Below are 15,923 nucleotides of genomic sequence, written 5' to 3' on the forward strand. Positions count from 1 at the left end.
ACTAAATGGTTTAGCTCCGCAGTACTTGAGCGAGCTCTTAACGCATTATAGTCCTTCATGTCTATTGCAATCTCAAATTTCCGGCCAGTTGATAATACCTAGAATATCAAAATCGACTGCTGGTGGTAGATCCTTCTCCTATTTAGCACCAAAACTTTGGAACAGTCTTCCTACCATTGTCCGGGAAGCAGACACACTCTGTCAGTTCAAAGCTAGACTAAAGACACATCTCTTTGACCTAGCATTCACATAATACATTGTAGACTTCTATAATTCAGTGTTAGGCTGCATAGATTAGGTCAGATGGAACCGGGAACACTTCCCATAAATACTGATGTACTCGTTACATCATAAGAAGAATGGCATCTACGCTAATTTTAGTGTCTTTGTTTATCCCGAGGTTTTCCCGCAGCCTGCCGGATCCAGGCCGTATCCAGATCTGATGAAGGACCTGCGCCTGGACCCGATGACAACGCAGTGCTGAAGTGCCAACTGGTCCCTTTACCACTCTACAGATAAAGCGTCGTCGGGAAACTCAATTCGCGTATCTACCCCGAATTGATAAAATAAAATAAAATTCTGTATCAAAAATTATAAGGAAACACCAGTACTTTGTTTAGGCTTGGTTTGTAGGGAATTCCAAACCTGCGCACATATATTCAAACGCACATAACTATAGAACCAATTCTTAATGCGCATGTGAACGCCATCAGCGTTTCTCACAGGTTCGCGTTTAAAGTCTGTGTAGAGAGAATGGTGTTGTCTTAGCGGCCCCTAATTTAATAACAAATGATTGTTGCGACGGAAGCGAATCACTAACTTTAGCTGGAAAATAACTTTATTAAAGAACCGCTATAAAGCCAAAACAATCTCTGTTACCTTAAATTATACGTTTATCTCTGTAAAGCTGCTTTGAAACAATCTACATTGTTAAAAGCGCTATATAAATGAAGATGACTTGACTTGACTTGACTAGATGCAAACTAGCATTTGGTCCCTACCAGAGGTCGCTTTAACCAAAACTGTTTCGTCATTGACAGATTTTTTTTTTTTAGCAGTGAGGGAAACATCTGAAAGCCGTCATTTTGACAGATTACACTGAGGCTGATGTATGGTAATTTTTAACTGTAATTTTCACCCCTGTCCACTTGGTGGAGAGTGCGCTCTTGCAGACTATCAAGTTAATGCTCAACGAAGGGCTTTTCTGAGTTAGTTTACATTGTTTACAAGCTGTTTTATTGACGTCTTTTTGTGGTTGAAACACTGATTGAGTGATTACACTGATTGAGCGATTACATGAGAGACATGATACGGATTTCGGTAATTTGGACTCTATCAACAAATTTCCTGGCTTTCATTCATGTTTATTTGTAACGTAGAAAAGAGGAAGGAATTAATCACGTTCACTACTCGTGATCTGCTTCACTTGAACTGAGCCAAAACGGTGCTTATTGTTTGAATTTTATGATATAATGGACATAATTTGAAATCTGAGACTTTGTTTCAAATTGAAATTAGCAAAGCACAAAGCTTATTGCGATTTATTGGACAAACATTCATGATGAAACCTGAAAAGTGATCCAAAGTCTCTGTTCAACTTTCTCTTCTTGTCCTGTAAGTAAATAAATGAATAATCTAGCCTAGGCTATATGCTTGCCCTGTATGTTCATGAATGAAAATAAAAATGAAAATGTGAACAAAAAACAGAGCCTATGAAATGGCTTATTATTATTAAAATATGAAAATTAAAATGACATGGTAATAATAGATTATTTATGACAGAATTTTTTAATTTCTAACCAATTCTAAAAGCCTTCAAATATTAGACCTCTGGTCCCGACTTGCAGTAGCTATAGCCTTTATGTACTAGCTTGATTTAGGTAATATTTTCAAAATACTGACCAAAATCAACCCTGTTACCAAATCAAATAAACCATATTTTAATGGTCTATTTGATATTGATGTTCATTTAATGCCCCACATTTTGGTAACAGGATTTGAGAAAAATTGCAAACCACAAGAACACTAAAACAGCTCATAATATTTAGACTGATCTCCCAAAGTGGATAATAAACATTTTCTGAAGGTTAAGCACCTCATTTTAGGCCCTGTTTGGTAGCCTACCCTATTCATTGAATGTGCCTTATACTCTTTTATGCGTCTTATGGAACGATACAAATACTTACGAATACCTTGAAATTTCCTCTTTTAATAGAGCACTTGGTTTTGTTTTTCATGTAAGATCTCTAGAAATATGGCAAACACTGAATGACATCCAAGAGAGTTGAATCATAGATGCTCACCGACCTTGAAACCCAGCAAATACAAAACTAGCCAGGCCTGTTTCATCATGTGATCACCGCTGCAGACTCATAAAGAGTAATTACATAGTTGTCCATCCAAAAGGCTATGATTTGGGGCCAAAAATGCTTTTTGCAGTGCCACTGGAGAATATGGCATCTAACTAGACATGACAAATTCTATCTAGATTGAGTTGTGATTAAGTTATGTCCACTCTCAGGCAATGACCATTTAAAATACACTTTGGCTTCAGTCACTGATGTTGCTTAAAGAAAACACTATGAGCCAAAAGTAAACTAGTGAAAAGAATACTAATGATTTAGCACAGTGCTAATTTAGAGCACTTGGTTAAACCGGGCTGCGAGTGGTTGGTAAATAAGATGCATTTTCATCAGAAATACTTCAAATGCACATGTCTTATTAGCATGTTTGGTGCTTTTAAGTTTGTAGAATATGGAATATTTAGATGAGAGAAATGGAGCATAGATCTCTGTTGGGCAGCACTCCTTGCCGAATACTGCCACCCTACTGGTTCTGCTATACTATTTAATATAACAAACTTTGATTTAGACTTTATGTAGTAATTAAAAGTCATGGAACAGGAAGTGGACAGAGTTCACTGTTCAGTAGACAGTGCCCTCTGGTGGCTGGGAGTCATTTCAATAGACAGACATGTGACAAGTATTTTTTTAAACAAATGATATGGGAAGATTCAGCATGAAATACAGTAGAGATCAGGAAAACGACAAATCGACAATCACATTTCATATGGTGAGATTTTGAATTATGTTATTTTCCCATATTAACAAATTAAAGCAACAATAATTTTCTTAACACTATCATTTTGATTACGATTAAGGTCTTATGACTTATTTTTTAAATTTCTGGTTTGTTTTACATATATATATATATATATATATATATATATATATATATATATATATATATATATAATCTCAGAGTTGTCTACCCTTGGAACAAAGAAGTGCACAGTATATTTATTGAAGTATATATCAGTATATTTAAAAAAAAACTGTTCTTGCAGATGATATAATATTATTGCATTAAAACGCCACTTAAGTGTACTTAAAGAGAATATACAACCCCAAATCAGAAAAAGTTGGGACACTGTACAAATTGTGAGTAAAAAAGGAATGGAATAATTTACAAATCTCATAAACTTATATTTTATTCACAATAGAATATAGATAACATATCAAATGTTGAAAGTGAGACATTTTGAAATGTCATGCCAAATATTGTCTCATTTTGGATTTCATGAGAGCTACACATTCCAAAAAAGTTGGGACAGGTAGCCATAAGAGGCCGGAAAAGTTAAATGTACATATAAGGAACCGCTTGAGGACCAATTTGCAACTTATTAGGTCAATTGGCAACATGATTGGGTATAAAAAGAGCCTCTCAGAGTGGCAGTGTCTCTCAGAAGTCAAGATGTGCAGAGGATCACCAATTCCCCCAATGCTGTGGTGAAAAATAGTGGAGCAATATCAGAAAGGAGTTTCTCAGAGAAAAATTACAAAGAGTTTGAAGTTATCATCATCTACAGTGTATAATATCATCCAAAGATTCAGAGAACCTGGAACAATCTCTGTGCGTAAGGGTCAAGGCCGGAAAACCATACTGGATGCCCGTGATCTTCGGGCCCTTAGACGGCACTGCATTACATACAGGAATGCTACTGTAATAGAAATCACAACATGGGCTCAGGAATACTTCCAGAAAACATTGTCGGTGAACACAATCCACCGTGCCATTCGCCGTTGCCGGCTAAATCTCTATAGGTCAAAAAAGAAGCCATATCTAAACAGGATCCAGAAGTGCAGGCGTTTTCTCTGGGCCAAGGCTCATTTAAAATGGACTGTGGCAAAGTAGAAAACTGTTCTGTGGTCAGACGAATCAAAATTTGAAGTTCTTTTTGGAAAACTGGGACGCCATGTCATCCAGAATAAAGAGGACAAGGACAACCCAAGTTGTTATCAACGCTCAGTTCAGAAGCCTGCATCTCTGATGGTATGGGGTTGCATGAGTGCGTGTGGCATGGGCAGCTTACACATCTGGAAAGGCACCATCAATGCTGAAAGGTATATCCAAGTTCTAGAACAACATATGCTCCCATCCAGACGTCGTCTCTTTCAGGGAAGACCTTGCATTTTCCAACATGACAATGCCAGACCATATACTGCATCAATTACAATATCATGGCTGCGTAGAAGAAGGATCCGGGTACTGAAATGGCCAGCCTGCAGTCCAGATCTTTCACCCATAGAAAATATTTGGTGCATCATAAAGAGGAAGATGCAACAAAGAAGACCTAAGACAGTTGAGCAACTAGAAGCCTGTATCAGACAAGAATGGGACAACATTCCTATTCCTAAACTTGAGCAACCTGTCTCCTCAGTCCCCAGACGTTTGCAGACTGTTATAAAAAGAAGAGGGGATGCCACACAGTGGTAAACATGGCCTTGTCCCAACTTTTTTGCAATGTGTAGCTCTCATGAAATCCAAAATGAGACAATATTTGGCATGACATTTCAAAATGTCTCACTTTCAACATTTGATATGTTATCTATATTCTATTGTGAATAAAATATAAGTTTATGAGATTTGTAAATTATTCCATTCCTTTTTTACTCACAATTTGTACAGTGTCCCAACTTTTTCTGATTTGGGGTTGTACTTTCATGAGTATGTTTCTTAACACACTTTTAAAAAGTTCACTTATAATGTTAAATTATAAGTTTACTAAATGAGGAACTAAACAAGACACAGGTGAACATAATCAGTTGCTACAGAAACAAATCATGACATATGCTGCGTTTACGTCATGTCATCATTATCATAATTATGAGATTACAACCCTTGATGTTCTACTTGGAGGTGTTCACATCCTTGGACTCGGAATTATGCATTTTCATTTAATTGAAAATAACAAATAAATAATTAAATGCAAATAACTGACTTTGCATTATCTCTTACATACAGTATTTAATCACTGAATGCTACCCAGTCTAACCAGTCAGAATGAAGTATTACAGACAGTTGTGTAATAAAGTAAGATAATGGCTAGGATCCAGCATCTACAGCATCTCAGTTGCCTGAATTTACTTCCAATATATTTTATTAATTAAACAAATGGAAGTGATTTGGCAATAAATGTTGCGATAGAGTTTTGTAATTCGCAACCCTTTTCTGAGTTGAGTGGAAGCTTTTAAGGTTGTCCTAGTTTCCACATCAGCGCTGTTTGATCTGACATATGTGGATTATAACAGAATTCTGCGCCGAATTTAAATGCTTCCAATTAGATCTCGCTGTGATGTTATTAGTTCTGCGGTGAATTCAAACGCTTTCTCACTGGATCTCCCAGAGCTGTAATAACAGTGTCGCGTGATTGAGATCGGCCCACGAGTAAACCTGTTCTGAGCAGCGCAGCTCAAACGAATAGCGTGGTCAGGGCCGGGGCTCCGCACACGCATCACGCACTGCGCATAGGGCACCAAGCGCTTGGGGGGGGCACCAAAAAATCTGGGTCGTGAAAAATCATCACAATAGGCCACTAGTATAAATAACAAATAAAATATGTCTAAAGCATGTTAATATACAAAAGCAATACAAAAGTAATATAGGCCTAGACCAAATTAGTCGAGAAAAAGGTGAATCTCCTGTGCGGCCCTCTCTCCAGTCTCCCTCTGGTGCCCCCCTTCCCCACCTCCCAGTGGTCTGTTCGATTATGCCTCAATGTCAAATTTGGCATTCACCGACCTCAGACATGGCCTCGAAAAGGCACCAAGAGTCGGGGCGGAAAAAAGAAAAAAGAAGAGACAGCGGGATGATGCTCGCGCGTCGCTTGCAGGTAAGACAATGTTTAAAATAAAAATGTTAGTTTTGTAGCCCTTGCGTGTATGCATGTCCAGGGGCGTCGCTGGTAGGGCAAAACATCCGGGGCTTTAGCCCTGCATGTTGAGTCTTTTATTTTAGCGGGGGTCCGGGGGTTTGTCCCCCGGGAAATTTTTAAACTCGGGCTGTTAAAGATGCAGTTAGTTTGTTTGAGAAGGAAAGGAAGGCCAATCGTTGGGGTCCTCATCATCATATTTGAATGACAAATAAAGCTAATTTTCCCCTAGGTAGGCTATTACGTTACAGATGTCGAGATGTGTGCATAGGCTATTAGTGCAGAACGTTCCCTATTGTAATTTCTTCGCTTCAATACAATGTCTATCTGCCTCTTGGTAAGGTGAACTTTAGAAAAACCCTGCAACTGAACGTGATGTGATTTTGCCAAATTAGACCGCTTTAGATAAGTTTCTTCGTTGTTGTTCTATGCGGTCATTTTCAAGAGGTTCATAGGCCAAGGGCGACATCTGTTGGTGAAACTGCAATTAGAAAAAAAACCCCCCACAATCTCAGTGTTTGTATATTTTCATATTCACAGAGTTGTCAAATTATGTACAGAATTATTATATTGTGCCTCATCAGACCTCTTTTAAAGGTAAAATAGAGTTTTGAATTTTAAATGTTCCAGTGACACATAGGCCTATATAAAAGACTAATGTGTGCAATATTTTTGTATGATGGTTCAATCAAAAATGCATTTCAGTAGAATCCCTGAATATTTTGTCTTGTATTTCTGAATGCAGGGTCAATGCTAAAATACATGCAAGGAGCAACTCAAGGCCAGGAGGAAGAACCATCAACCAGCAGTTGTAGCCAACAACACCAGCCACCAACCAGCTCAGACTCTGCAACAGCACCTAGCCCAGGTACAGATACAAGTCGGCACACAACTGCATCCGCTTCTCAAGGCAGAGTGAGTCCTGTCACTGAGGGGCCATCTGAGGGGCCAAGTGATACTGCAGAGCCATATGTGCCCCCTCCAACTGATCCTGCTCTATGGTCAGCTCACATTTTAGATGCTGATCGTGTGGAAATTGTGCGGAGAGGGCCTTTTAAAGTCAGCTCTGATTTTAATTTCCCTAAGGGACCGGATGGAAGAGCATTTCATACTAGCCTCCAGTTCAAAGCTCTCCCTAATGGAGAAAAGGTGCACAGGAGCTGGGTAGTGTACTCTCCACAGAACAATGCTGTGCTCTGCTTTGCATGCAAGCTTTTTAGCACAAAAGATATAAAGCTGACTGCAGAGGGCCACAGTGATTGGTCTAACATCAACACCAGTTTGAGGGGTTATGAGTGTAGCCAAGATCACACACAGTGCATGCTCAAGTGGAGAGAACTGGACACACGACTAAAGAAGGGCATGGCAATAGATCAGCAGGAGTTGACACTACTGGAGGCAGAAAGGAAAAGGTGGCGAGAGATTCTTAAACGCTTGCTCTCAATCACTCTCTCACTGGCCTCAAGAAATTTGTCTTTTAGAGGCTCTTCTGACCGTCTTTATGAGCCAGACAATGGCAACTTCTTGAAGGAAGTAGAGCTTATGGCAACATATGACCCTGTAATGGAAAATCATTTGGCCAGAATAAAAGATGACAGTTCCCACACACATTACCTCAGCCATGAGATACAAAACGAACTAATTCAGATCATCTCTTCAGAGACACTACGCACCATTGTGAGTCAAATCCATTTGGCCAAATATTTCTCTATCATTCTTGACTGTACTCCAGATGTGAGTCACACGGAACAGATGTCAGTCATAGTGCGCATTGTCTGTTTCCAACTGCAACCAGACATTAAAGAATACTTTCTAGGATATATTGATGTGGAGCAAACTACTGGCCTTAACCTGTCCAATGTTGTCCTTGAGAAATTGAAGGAGCTTGGCATTCCTTTTGAAAATTGTCGAGCACAGGCCTATGACAATGGAGCCAACATGAGAGGGAAGAAGCAAGGTGTTCAGGCTAGACTGCTACAGTTGAACCCAAGAGCATTGTTTGTCCCTTGTGGAGCTCACACTATGAATCTTGTCATAGCTGATGCTGCCAAGTCCTCACAAGATGCCACTGGCTACTTTGGGTATTTGCAGAAGCTGTTCAATTTCTTCTCCGGTGCCACCCAGCGATGGTCCATTTTAACAAAACATGTTAAACTCACTCTGAAATCTTGGAGTGACATTAGATGGGAGAGTAGGCTTCAGAGTGTAACAGCTGTCCGAAATCAAACAAAGGAAGTGAGAGATGCTCTCCTGGAGGCAAGGGAGGCTGTTAATGATCCAGTGGCAAAAGTGGAGGCTCAAGCTCTTGCTGAGGAAGTAGCCTCATTTCGTTTTGTGATTTGCTCTGTTGTGTGGTGTGAACTACTTACCATTACAAACCAGGTGAACAAGCTACTGCAATCCAGTTCCATGCAGCTTGATATTGCTGTCAGGCTCATTGACAGTACCAAAATCAACCTCTCCAAATACAGACAATCTGGGTTTGATGAGGCTGTGTCAACTGCCAAGGAACTCTGTGAGGCCCTGAATATAGAAACAGAGCTTAAGGAGAAAAGGCTCAGGAGCACAAAAAGGCACGTTGCATACGAAGCTGCTGATGAGCCCCTCAATGATGCCCTTAAAAAGCTTGAAGTCACATTTTTCAATTGTGTTGTGGACTCTGCTTTAATGTCACTACAGGAGAGGTTTGAGACCATGAATCAAGTCAAAGAAAAATATGGAGTGCTGCTTGACCTCAGCAAAGTGAACGGAATGTCCAAGGAGGACTTGAAGAGACACTGCAATGAAGTACACAAGACAATGACGGATAAGGGACTGGCTGACATTGATGGACCTGAGATGATGCAGGAAATCATCAACCTTCCTCAGCTTTCACCACAGACATCTGCCTTGGAAATGCTGACATTTCTGCATAACAATCGGCTTCAAGAGGTATATCCCAATCTGTGGATTGCTCTTCGTATTGCACTGACTCTCCCTGTCACAGTTGCCTCTGCTGAGCGAAGCTTTTCAAAGCTCAAACTCATCAAAACGTACCTGCGTTCATCAGTGGGGCAGGAACGTTTAAGTGGTCTGGCTGTCATCAGCGTCAATGGGGACGTGGCTCAGAAACTGTCATATGATGACCTGATAGCTGATTTTGCAGCTAGGAAATGTAGGCGTGTGCCTCTGTAGGGCCTCTGACAACTGACACCACCAAGCATTTGTGCTTAGGGCACCCAAATGGCTAGCGCCGGCCCTGAGCGTGGTTTCATTTCGTTTGCCGTTTGATATTTCTTGTATGTAACAGCAGCTCTTATCAATAGGACAACGTGGTGGTCGCACCTGTGCGACCTCTTATCACCCATTTGGTCGCAGTCTGGAGCCCTACTTGCATAAAGTGTGGCTCTTGTCCAGGTCCTTTTCCCCTTCAACTTCATAGAAGCCAAAGTTATGCTAGATTTTAATGCAGAGGGTGCCGGTCGGATTTCTCGCTCAACCATCATGCGTCTCTGTTATGTGCACAGCTGCACGCGCCTGTCCAGGCGCCTTTTGCGTTCTGTCAACATTACATTATCAATTAACATTTAGAAAATAGATTCGTCCACCTCCGCATCGCGATGCATCTAAAAATAGATTTTTTCCCCCACCCCTATTAGGGTGGAATAGGGCTGATAATTGTATTAAGTTGCAGTGTGTTTGTGTCCTTTGTCACCTATTTCCTGTGTCATGTTCCAGAGTAATTATGTTCTCCACAAAAAATATTAATTCCACAATGATGTTCCACTTATTTTGACATTCAGTTCTGTTGTTCCTATTTCCTTGTTTCCTGTGTTTTGTTCCTGTTTCCTTTGCTTTGGTTTCTTAATATAGGTATCTTCATACCATGTCAGGGTTACTGTAATTATGACATTACAATTTGTAAAAAGCATTCAAGTCCTCATAGAACTTGTTTGCAACTCAAAATTTTCTGAAAGCTCTGACTTGTACCACATGACCACTGTACCGTTTTGCTGTTGTTAGTGTTGCCATAGAAAAGCATAATACCGAGTCCAAGGATGTGAACAGCTCACGGGTTGTAATGTCGTAATTACGATGATGACATGGCGTGAACGTAGCATTTGTCATGATTTGTTTCTGTATCAATTGATTGTTCACATGTGTCTTGTTTAGTTCCTCATTTAGTGTGTACATCTAGCCCTCAGTTTCAGTTGTTATTTGACCAAACTTGTTTATGTAGGCCTATAGTTTGGTTGTCTGTGCTCTTTCAGTTTCCTTTGTTTCCTAGTTCCAGAGTGTTTTTCACTTGCATCTAGATCCTCACCACATCTTTCCTTGCCTACACCAAACCGTGCAGGCAAGGAGAGAATTATACACGCAAGTTTTTAGATCAACCCAAGAATTACAGTATACACGCAAGTTTTTAGATTTAGCTTATGTGGTACAAGGTTCCTCCTCCACTGGTCCCGTCCAGGGCCCTGGCTCTTCTTTCTCCACCAATGCCGCCAGAGTCTTTACTGGCATTGGTGGTAAAGACTTTGTCTTCTCCTCATCCTTGTGTTCCACCGGCGTGACTCCTGGCCAGCCCACTCCATCATGGTCTTTGAATTTGTGACTTCTGCCAGAAACTTCTGACCGCTCCACCTCGGCTCTCTGAGCACATGACTCTGCCTTGGCCCTCCGATCCTGCGGCTCCACTGTGGCTCGTCAATCCCTCAGCTCCACCTTGGTCCTCACTCCCACCGGCTCCTTCTCTTCGCTTAGAACCTCCAGCTCCTCCTTGGTCCGGTGAGCCTGCAATGTTGCTGTGATCCTCCATTCCTCTGGCTCCACCTTGGTCTCCACCTCCTCTGGTTCTACCTCAGTCTTCTGATCCACTGGCACTGACATGATCAGCAGTCTAGCAAGCTCTGCCATGGGCTTCCATGCCTCCAGCTCATGGTCATCCACTCTGCTGGTTCCACTATGGTCTTTTCCTTTTCCCGGCTCTTCCATTGGGCTCTACAGCTAAGCCTTGGTCCCTTTCTGCACTGGCTCTGCTGTGGTCTTCTCCGCTGGCTGGATCAGGGTGTTTTCCTTCACTGGTCACCTGCTCTTTTGACACTCCCCAACTTGGACTTTTTATATTGTTCTGTCTCCAGTGCCAAGTTTCCAGTTTCATCTTAACACAAGTCGCAAAATACCTTCTTCTGGTCTCCTTTAAAGTTGCAGTCTGTAAGAATGACAACTAGTGGTCAAAATAGGTACTTCAGTCCAAATTCAAAATATCGGAGATCGTTGTTTCCCCCACCCCCTTCTCCCCAGACTCGATGCTCACGTGGGTTGCCAGTTTGAGGATATGTAACAGCAACTTGCGCAATTGACAATGAAAGCCGAGGACACTAACACACTGTAAATTGATGAGTTGATTTATCCGCGTTTTAATATGCTTTCGTTCATAGAGATTTTTAGATGGATATCGATGCTTTTTAGGGTGGATAGAATCTGCAATCTCTGATCCTGTTTGTTTGCTGAAAATCTGCAAACATATTATGGTATTTGTATGCTTTAGTAGAGTAAAAAAAGTTACATACAGCACCTTTAACTTATGTATTTTATTAAAAATGAGCATGAAATGAGTCTGTCTCGAACTGCTCCAAGACTGAGGATTAAAATGCATTCCTTTATTAGAGTAATCCAGAATCGTAACTCCAAAACAGGCAAAATGTCAAAACACTAGACAGACTATCCAAACAATAACAAGGCGTATTTGAGAATGCTCATTTATTTGATGATTTATCTATTTTGTGAAATTCATGCTTGTGTATTTTCTCTTCTTTGTAGTTTCACACTTTTCATGACTTCATAAATTGCACCTTCGTGGAGTTTATTGTGGAAGTGTTTAGCGGCTGGATAGCTGGATCAATTAAAACAGTGAGGACAATAGGATATTCCAAGAAACCAGGTAGGAGATAAAAAAAACATGAACACGGGAAACCAGGATAGCGCTCAGAATTGCAGTGTGACAGCAAACAAGACTTCGCAAAGTAAGAGTGAAAATACAGGGCTTATATAGGCAAAGTTTAACCAGATAATGAGACACATGTGGAAATGATAAAACAATAATGAGTCCAGGCAATGTGTTATGGGAAATGTAGTTGAAATGGTAGCAATAGACTAGGGAGCTGGTGGATGTGACAGAGACAAAGCTCCTTGTAACAGAGGAACAATCATGCTTCAACGCTATGATGAATTCTCAGATATCCTTTCATCTTACTGGTAGATAAAATAATCATAGTTACCTCAATATCTTAAAGCTGCAGTCCGTAGTTTTTCCTCTTTGTTGCCATCTCTGTTCGAAATCTGCAATTGCAGTTATTCACGGAATTATCAACTTTACGTGGGTTGTGCCTCGGCACAGCGCGGATGAATCCAATGTTTTGAGAAGAATGTGCGGCTGCCGGCTGTAAGTCACCGCTCCGGTGTGGATACTGTCATTCGGAATCACAGATTCTACTTTTTGGAAGTATGACCAACATAAGAAATTTCACCGGAAAATGTACACTTTTGTTCTGACCAACTAAGGGAAAAAAAGCATTGCAGTAAATCGCACTGATTAAATCTAACAATCACTTATCATATCACGTCAAACCGTGCAAATTATACTTTGTTCTCAAATTGTTAATATTAACAACATCAGCATTGCGTGACTACATTTAATGCCCTTCCGATATTTATCCTTGTTTTCGCACGGACCCGGTTGCAGTCTCCTTTTTTCTGTAGCCACTCTGAAGTCCGAAGTCTTTTGCATTTTACAACGGGTGAATCTCCAGTTGTCACTGGTGATTGTCGTTTGAACCTTTCTGGATCCGCCATCAAATTGATACGTTTATATCTTATAAGTGCTGTGAGAAAAGGCTATAAATCTCCACCTCCAACATCCTCACACGCAATATAGCCTACTCCTTCTTTATGGGTACAGATGTGACATAATGACACAAAGACATGCTCGAATTTCCCGCGGAAATCCACCAGTACCACTGGAATTAAAAACATTATTACAAGCTTACCGTTTTGAATCGAGCTAAGGCAAGCAGATAGTTTTGAACACTGGCTGGTTATACCTGCTCAAATTTATTTTGGGTAATTTTTAACCCAAAAAAGTTACAGACTACAGCTTTAAGAAAGTGTATATAAGTGTACATTGTGTGTGTGTGTGTGTGTGTGTGTGTGTGTGTGTGTGTGTGTGTGTGTGTGTGTGTGTGTGTCTGTGTGTGTGAATATGAATTAATAATATTTAAGATAAAAGCTTCTTCCCTGTCCTCGCACATTCATAAATTTGTGCCACTAATATCCATCTGCATGGCAAGCTCAGATTCTACAAGCTCAGAGTCTATAGACAACAAAGTAAAATAGATGAGTCAATGCTGCCCCATTGTGGTCACGAGTTCACAGACATCTGTCAAAAGTCCTATGAGAAACACAGACATTTTGAAATATTGATTGGAGGCTGTCTCTGAGCTCTGATCTCTAGCAAGCAAGAGCTTAGAAGAGCCTCGTGATCATTCATTTATTTTTACAACATATGCAAGTTATGAATATAAATTAGCCAAAATCAAAAACATTGCATCTCACTTCAGTCAAGCAGTTTTGTTTACAATGTGGTCAGCTGTCACCTGCTAAAAATTCATATTTTTGTTCAGCAAGGATGTATTAAATTGACCAAAAATGACCATAAGGACATTTATAATGTTGCAAATAATTTCTATTTCAAATGAATGCTGTTCTTTTCATCAAACTTCATCAAAGGATCCTGAAAAATATTATCATAGTTTCCACAAAAATATTAAACAGCATACCTTTTTTATCATAATAAGACATTTTCAACATTTTACCAAATCAACATTTAAGAATGATTTCTGAAGGATCATGGGTATCACTTTAGTTTAGGGACCAATTCTCACTTATAACTTGCTTATTAGCATACATATCACTAGGATATTTGCTGTTTATTAGTACTTATAAAGCACATATTAATGCCATATTCTGCATGACCATTTTCTTCATACCTTAATCCTCCTACCCAATACCTAAACTTAACAACTACCTTACTAACTATTAATAAGTAGTAATTAGGAGTTTGAGGCAAAAGTCACAGTTAATAGTTAGTTAATAGTGAGAACTGGACCCTAAACTAAAGTGTGATCAGATCATGTGGCACAAAAGACTGGAGTAATGTCTGCTGGAAATTCAGCATTGCTGTTGTATGAATAAATGACATTTTACAATATATTAACACAGAATACTGCAATAATATTTTGTATACAATAATAATCAGATTTCTATGGATTTTTATAGATATTTTTCAGTGCTGGTATATTTATAATCAGTAATTTGCCTCATATCATTCTCACATTGATTTTTTTATTTATGTATTTATTTATTTTTTTTTCACTGAGCTTTTCTATCAAGCATTATGAGAAAACAAATGGAAAACAAAACCTTGGATACCGGATGTAGGCTATATTTACATCACAAATCATATGCGTCATTTTAGGCAGCTCACATGTACTGGAACAAAGTTCACATCCTATACCTTCCCTTTTCTCAACAATTACTAAAGCCACACCTGTCTAGCTTTACCATATCCATTTTTTGCATGACATATAAACACAAACCTGCAGTCCAAAGATGTTTTGTTTCCTGTGTAAGATGATACTTTTGTGATGAATCTCACTCCCAGTTTGGTTTGCTTTGAATTTGACAAGAAATAGGATATGCTTGTCATGATATCTGAGAATTGTTTTATGCTGTTTCATGTGTAAACAGTTTGTTTGATTTTTGGATCCTTTTTGCTGCAACTTTGACAACTTGTAAAAGAAGTGCACGGAATAGTAACCGTACTTGAAATCCTAAAAGTACATTTTTATAAAGTATATTTTTATATAATATGATTTAACATAATTATATTTTCATATAAATTAAATGCATTAGAATGACTTACATATTCTCTTGAATCTTCATATGATGTGATTTGTACAAAGCGTATTTCTAAAAAAATATGATATGTGAAAAAATTGATAATTCAAATTAATTAGCCACCAATTCAACAAAACATAAAACAGATGCCATGAGATTGTGTTGTCTTTGTACCTTTGACGCACAAGTGCCGTACCTACGAATACGAATAAGATCACTCTGTCATCATAGAGTACCAATCAAATCTCTTTTCCCAGCATTTCATCATATAACCAGTGTGTTACTGGCTTGATTAGCAACTCAGAGTCCTAAGAAAGCCTGGTACGTGGGTGATGACACACAAATGCATTTGTATTTGAAGTGTGGCGGCTGCCTGGAGATGCAAGGGAAGTACTAAGCACCCAAAAGACATGACTCCCCCAATCCTATAATCAAGGCTCAGCAGCTTCCTGTGAATCTATCCGTCTTAATGAGAACCTCAACCCACACACGCGCACACACACACACACACACACACACACACACACACACACACACACACACACACACACACACACACACACACACACACACACACACACACACACACACACACACACACACACACACACACAAGCATTCCCCTACCACCTCTAATGCTGCTTCACTTCAAAGCTCATTCAGACGCAACCTCATCCTCGCCATAACATCACAGAAGCTTCTGAACGAACAACCGTCTTACCTAACCCTCCTCTCCGAAACAAGATAGGGTGCTGGGACAGCACCTTGATCTTGA

This window comes from Squalius cephalus (genome assembly GCF_949319135.1).
Source record: "Squalius cephalus genome assembly, chromosome: 4".
In the NCBI taxonomy this organism is placed as follows: Eukaryota; Metazoa; Chordata; class Actinopteri; order Cypriniformes; family Leuciscidae; genus Squalius; species Squalius cephalus.